The sequence below is a fragment of the Hipposideros armiger genome, unplaced genomic scaffold, assembly GCF_001890085.2.
Source record: "Hipposideros armiger isolate ML-2016 unplaced genomic scaffold, ASM189008v1 scaffold_598, whole genome shotgun sequence".
In the NCBI taxonomy this organism is placed as follows: domain Eukaryota; kingdom Metazoa; phylum Chordata; class Mammalia; order Chiroptera; family Hipposideridae; genus Hipposideros; species Hipposideros armiger.
In genome coordinates this window covers 1,126,951-1,134,243 of record NW_017731948.1, presented here as the reverse complement: position 1 = coordinate 1,134,243, position 7,293 = coordinate 1,126,951, and the positions used below count along the sequence as shown (strand labels likewise).

General features: G+C 43.2%; 1 protein-coding gene across 10 annotated transcripts in view; it reads right to left on the bottom strand.

Annotated features, from left to right (window-relative positions):
* Nucleotides 1-7,293, bottom strand: part of NLGN4X (neuroligin 4 X-linked) — a 354,171-nt gene that overhangs the window by 320,621 nt on the left and 26,257 nt on the right. The gene's annotated exons all lie outside the window — the stretch shown is intronic.

Below are 7,293 nucleotides of genomic sequence, written 5' to 3'. Positions count from 1 at the left end.
GATGGATGGATGGATGGATGGATGATGGATGGATAAATGGATGGATGGATGGCGTTCTAGTCATGAATTCTCAGTCTGTAAAGGCAGAGCAGCTCCATGCGGTCTGGAATTACCACACCTGCCTTTGAGACAGGATGTCCCCTTGGATCCCTAAAACGGGAAGCAAGCAGCTGCCTTCAGATTACTCTGGTGTTTTGAATTATGAGCCAAGCACCTGGAGGCCACAGAGAAATAAATAACGTCTAGCATATCAGGGAGTTTTCATAGTGCCTTTGTCATGTTCTCTACCCTATCTTTACACCCCTCACAGCCCAGAGCACATGATAGATGTCCAATGAATATGCACTGGCTTGAACAGGCCAGGAACCTCAAGACATGCTGTAACATGTCGATCAGGAGAGCAAGATGGAATGCCAGACGCAGACAATGAGACCCACAGGTCTTGAGGCCACCTTCCAAATGGGAAAAGACCAACATCAGATGCGGGAGTCCACATGAAACAGGTCGTTTGTGGAACTATAACCTGAAAAGACTCGAATGCAGTGGTTCTCAGAAACCCTTACACCAGCAGCAGCAAGTTCACATGAGTACTTCCTGGGACGCATCTTGGACCTCTGACTGAGTCACTCTACAGTGGGAAGCCCAGAGTCTGTGTGTAACAAGCCCCCCCCATGCCCTCACTCAGGGGATTCTGGGGCTCAAATCTGAGAAACACCGCACAACACGATTTGCATTAGAAACAGTGGATAGAGGGCCGGCCCGGTGGCACAGCTGGTTAAGAGCACAAGCTCTGAGCAACAGGGTTGCCGTTTCGATTCCCACATGGGCCTGAGCTGAGCTGCCGCTGAGCTGCCAACGGGTGGCCGGATGGCTCAGCTGGTGAGAGCACGTGCTCCTAACAACAAGGTTGCCAGTTCGACTCCCACATGGGATGGTGGGCTGCGCCCCCCACAACTAAATTGAAAGCGGCGACTGGACTTGGAGCTGAGCTTGCAACCTCCACAACAAAGATTGAAGGACAACAACTTGACTTTGAGTTGATGGGTCCTGGAAAAACACAATGTTCCCCTTCCCCAATTCCCCAATAAAATCTTTTAAAAAAAATGAATAGCGTGTTTAGCACCTCCTTCGAGTAAAAATGTCCAAGAGTGTTCTTCAGAGATCAGAAATAAAATGAATGAGAATTTACCGCTAACACACAGACATTTGGACACAGCAATCTGACAAAGCAACAGACCAGAAGCCAGCTCTTTCACGAGTTCACATCCCGTAGGCTTTTCAGCCCCAGCACTGACCTCTGCCGTCCTCAGTACCCCAATCCTTCCTGCCACTCACCATTCCATTTGGCTGTTTCTACCCCCGCCTCCAACCTGAACCTGACCACAAGGCAGCATCCCCTACTAGGAATCGGTCATGTTCCCAGCCCCACATGCCTGGACAGGGCCACTCTTATTAAATAGTGATGTCACTTGCAATTCTGTCATCGTTGGAGAAGTGTCTTGACCCTACCGCAGACCACATCCTCCATGAGCGAGCTGTCACTTCTGTATCTGTCCCCCCACCTCCCCCTGGGAAGTCCAGTGCCTGCCAGGCCACACCCACTCACTGTTCAATGTGTCAAACATGATTGCATTTGTAAAGGTTCTGGCATGCACATGGGCTGCATTGGGAGATTAAAAAAAAATCCTGTTCGTCCACTTTATAAAGGTTGAGAAATCTCTTCTCAGAGAAAAGAAAGGCAAGCATGAGGAACTGAAGAGTATGTGGCCACCTGGTCCATACAAGCAGAGGGGGCTCTTTCGCATAAGTGTTTGCAACCCATGACTCAGAAACTGAAAATGTGCCTGAGGTAACCAATGTTACATGCATAGTTCCTAAGACTCAGCCGCGGAAGGAAGTGAGAGGCATGGGTGGAAGATGAAAAGTCGTACCTCCCCTCACATTTAACGTTAGTGCAATTTAGATTTTTCGTGTATAGAAGAATAAGAGGACATACAACCCCACAATCCCATTTTACAGACTCCAACTCCTGAGGACTAGCTGGTGTGCGTCACGAAACTTGACTATTGTGGAGTTCATGTCGGTACTTTAAATGAAGCCCAGCACCGCATTATTATTTTATTACCACCTGAATAAAAATAACTTCTTTTGCATAATCCTTTCATCATAAAAACTGCAAAAGACGCCCATTCATCACAGAAATTAAAAACGATAATACAAAAAATATCCTATTAGGAAGTCATTCATGACAAACCTTGCATTGCATTCTTTGGGGTTAGTGATATTAATTTCCAGTCTCTGAGGTTAATAATACATCTCTGAAAAACACATTTGCCTCCCCCCCCCATATAAATCCATCTTGTAGTCACTCACAGAATATTAAAACTTCTTATTTTGCTGAAGAACCTAATTTTCATCAATCAACATAACGGTTCAGACAATACAGCACCATTTTCGATGAGTCTTAAATTTAATTTTCTGTGCAGCTCATTTTTAGGGCTTGCCTCCATGTTGATAACATCTAATTAACTGACAGCTCTCAGTAATCTGTGCACATGGGTGGAACTCTAAGTCATATTCTGTGCATTGAACGTTCCTGTGCTGTGTTCCCGTCTACCGTGGTGGCATTGATTTTGCCCAGTTTTAGGTAATTAATGTACATTTTGTTCTGCTCCATGTTCTGAAAGATCCTTATTGAGGAGTTCCCCTTTTTTCCTCTTTTGGTTTCCTCCAATGCTCTCACTTACATAAATCGATTCCATTTTCCTTTTCGATAAAGTGCATCATCATGATGATCCCCAAACACCCACCGAACCCTCATTACAACTGATAACGATTTGTAAAGTCGATGCTGGTTATGAAGAAGAGCTTCCAAAATAATGTGGTGAGTATCTCTCACTGCACAGTTTGCCTAATTTTTCTGGTCATGCCCAAAGACAATGAAATTCCCTGTTTGAAACCTGGCATAAGTACACCTTATTTTCTAACGCAGGCTCTTAACTGGGATGGATTTTACCTCCCGGGGACATCTGGTGATGTCTGAGGACATTTTTGTTTGTGACGACTGGGGACAGATACGTTCCTGGCATCTAGAGGCTGCAGGGCATGGTTACGGCTGAGCATCTGGCAATGCATGGGGCAGCCACCTACAGAGAAGAATTATCCACGCCAGTATCAACAGTGCCAAGATTAGCAAACCTCGTTTTGTCAGAAAGATGTATTCCTGCAAACTATCGGAGTAAATCAAATCACATTTTACATATTATGCAGCAGTTACTAGTTTGCAAAATTCTCTAATGCATCCTTCTCTGATAGATTGCAATGATCTAATTATAGTTTAATAGTCCTAATCTGTGTTACACAAGTCAGATTTATGAAGCGTGCGCTCACACACACACACACACACACACACACACACACACACAGAGTCACACATACAAACATGGGTGGGGCAGACCCAGCTATTTCTCTCAAGATGATTCTTTTAAGAGGTTGATAAGTCACTCCTTTTATTTTGCTCTTCAAGTTAAATGTCTAATATGTATCACTTTTCTCAAATATGCAGCATTTATCCAACGAGTCTATGATGTTTTGCAGGATGAAATAAACTTAGAAACAAAGAGTAGAGTGGTGGTTACCAGGGTCAGGGGTTGCCAGAAATGGGGAGATGATGTTGATCAAAGGATACAAAGTTCCGGTTTTAAGATGAACAACTTCACAGATGGACTGGACAGCATGCTGACTATGGGTAATGGTCACTACACTGTATCCTTGAAAGTTGCTAAGAGACTAGATTATAACATTCTCACCACAAACAAGAAATAGTAATTATGTGACATGATGAAGGTAGGTGTTTGCTAAACAGCTACAGAGACAATCATTTTGCAACATATCCCTGTATCAAATCAACATGTGTCCACTGTAAACTCACATGACATGGTACAGGTCAATTCTATCGCAATAAAGCTGGAGACGAGGAGGATGAGATAAACCAACAGTGATGAGAAGCCACTTTGGGTAGCCATCTGTCTGTCCCTAAACTGTCTTAATTTGGGTCATAACTACATTAGCGAAAGAATGATGTCCAGCTATAATTGTGTCCATTAGGTTGCTAGTTGTTAGTCTTTACCTTTCTAAATATAACACACAAGATGGACTTGAACTAAAACTGACATAATTTGGTTCACTTTGAGTTGGCAAAAAAGGAGATGCAGGGGTTGTGTGTGTGTGTGTGTGTGTGTGTGTGTGTGTGTGTGTGTTTAATGATGGCGCAAAGGCTGCCTCCAACCCTCTATTTATTTGCCTCTCGTCAGTATAGTGTATGTGTTGGGTACCAGATAACAGGAGGTCCAGTAAGCCCAGACAATTCCCCCCTCCCACACACACACCTCCGCTGAATTGACCCAGCTTTCTTTCTGGGGACAACACTACCTCAAGTCACGAAGCCTCACTCCCTAGGGACCTGGTGACCTAAGGCTGAGTATTACGGAAACCACTCCTGTTCCTTTAAAAATAACTTGAGTACTACATTTTGCTGATTCTATAACCTACTTTCATATAGGATGAAAAGAAACAGCAGTTTCTTTAATAAGAATTTGCATGAGCAAAAGATGCAGAAGGCGGGAGATCGACCAAAAGGGATTCAATAGACAAATCAACTTACGGCAATGCACCGACCTCATGCGACATAGCGCACTATTTAAAAAATAAATCATTTTTGACTTGTATGACTTGCAAGTTGATGATAGTGAGGCGTTGTTGACCATTTGAGGTGTGGTAAAGATGTGATGGCCGTGTAAAAAAAAAAGGCTCTTATATTTTCGAGCAATCTACTTTTTATCCTTTTTTTTGTATGTACTTGAAATTTTCTAGACTAAAATATGCCATCCAATTTCAAAGACGCAGAAAAGTTTTTGTTTTTAAGGATACACACAAGTTTACAAATCAACATGAAACAAGGAGTGTCCTTCTGATGAAGAATGTAGGATTGACATGGAAGTATTTGGAAACAATTTATAGGATCGAAACTGTCGGACTACCCTAAATGTCAAAAAACAAAGACTGACCTGAGAGAATTAATCATGAAAAATAATGATGGTGAAGATCTGCAATAATCCTAAGTGGTTTTCACTATACTATTGTGGAAAAATGTAAACTTCAAAATGGTATAGCTGGAGATAGCTACATAGATGGGTAGAATATAAATATATGGATGTACTGATATGAATATGGATATCATTCAAATATAAATATGAGGTAAGTACAATATGACAGAGGTATAGTCACAGATATGATAGTTATGATAGTCATGGTTATAGACACTGATACGGACATATAGAGTGAAATATGTCCAAATATATACATACATGATATAAATATTGATACAATATAGCTATAGGTAGATAAACGATCATCTATGTTTAAAATACTCAGAAAATTGCTACCAAAAGTTATACAAACTGTTTCATTTTTTTAATCACTGGCTTATGTAATGATGATGATTGCTACTTTTCTTTTTTTCCGACATCACTGTATTTCCTATACGACTCATTCCTTCTCGGCAAGGAAAACCATGCTGTCTTTTAAAAGCTCCTTGAAAAGGCCAGAGTGTGCTTAAATGACTTATTCATAAAATGGACCCAGTTACCAGCATTCAAAAAGAAGAAAGAATGCTTCTTAAGATACACTTAAGGGATAATCACCCATGAGCATATTAAAATTTTATATTAAAACCCACATCATAATGTTAAGAAAATGAGATCCCCTTTTTTAAACATCCCCTCACCCTCCCTTCTGGCAACCATCAACTTATTCTCTGTATCTATGGGTCTGTTTCTGTTTTGTTTTGTTTATTCGGGGTTCTTTTTGTTTGTTTTTTTCTTTTAGATTCCACGTGTACGAAACCCACACTGTATTTGTGTGATTTATTTCACTAAACATAAATCTAGGTCCATCCAAGTTGTTGCAAATGGCAAGATTCAGAGAATGAGGTTGCTTTTAAAAACATCATGATGACAAGATGCCCGTGGTCAAGCCTACGAACATCCTGAAATCTATCCTCATCAATAGGGTTCGACTGGAAGTCTGTGGTCACTGATACATGCCTTCAACATTATGCCTTAGTGACTGAAAAGCACTAGGATACGTGGTGGAAAGAATGACCCCAGGTCACTCGCAAGCTGTGGTGGATGCGTGTTTCGCTTTCTGCCCTGGAAGATCGGAGATGGATGCAATGACACCCTGTCAAAGACACGAGAACTTGGCTGGTCCCCTGTGTGTTTTTGTAAGCTGAACAGCCCTGGAGCCGAGTGGAGCTGACCAACCCAAGCAACACTATGGGCGAGACACCACAGTCAGAAACGCTGGTGCGTCGCACCCTCCAAGACTGGGATCTCTCATCGAGGTCCAAACCCTGGATGGGATGTGTCCTGTAGTGGTTCTTTAACACAGAGTCCTCTCACTCACCAGCTCTCAAAATCCAAAGACCTACTGGCGCCCAACCATGGCAACAGAGCAAAACAAGTAACCAAAGCAGTAACGGTCACCTGGTAATGCGTTATGCTCGTATTGGGAGGACACACGAAAGAGCCAGGTGTCCATACAGAGCTAAATGAACGATGGAATAAATACAGGAATGAATGGTGGAGAATGGACAAGTCTTCCTTACGAAGGAATTCTGACTAACTGAAGGCAGTACTCGGCCATCCAGGACGTGGGGCTAACGCCGCCCTCTTCTCACCTCGAGTGGACCTGAGTGATTTGCTCAGAAGGAACTCCAGACTATGGAAAGGGAAGGGGTGTGCAACTTCACGGTGGAGACACCAGGCAACTCCTGCTTCAGCCAGGTGGGCACGGTCCTCCTCAACAGGCAGTGCCACGTTGGTGCCACGTGCCCTTCATATGATGACGGGAGGGGCAGTTGACCTGTGTGTGATCCCTCACCCCAAAACACACGCCCCGTCTAAAACGGCTCCCCAACTCCAACCAGGGGACACACTACATGATACCTCAGAGCTACTAAGCACATGACAACAAGGTCATACAGGGGTCACAGACTAGAGGGGACGTGAGGACACATGGCATGGTGTCCTGGGTGGGATCCTAGGTAACAAAAGGGTATTAGGCAAAAACTGGTGAAACAGCAAATGAAGGGTGGCTATTAATTGAAGGTGACGTGCTGGTGTGTCAGTGCCTTACTTGTGACAGATGTACAACACCGTCAATTGGTGTGCAGGAAACTGCAACTCTGTATCATGTTTACAATTTCTGGTAACTCTGGAACAGTTTTAAAGT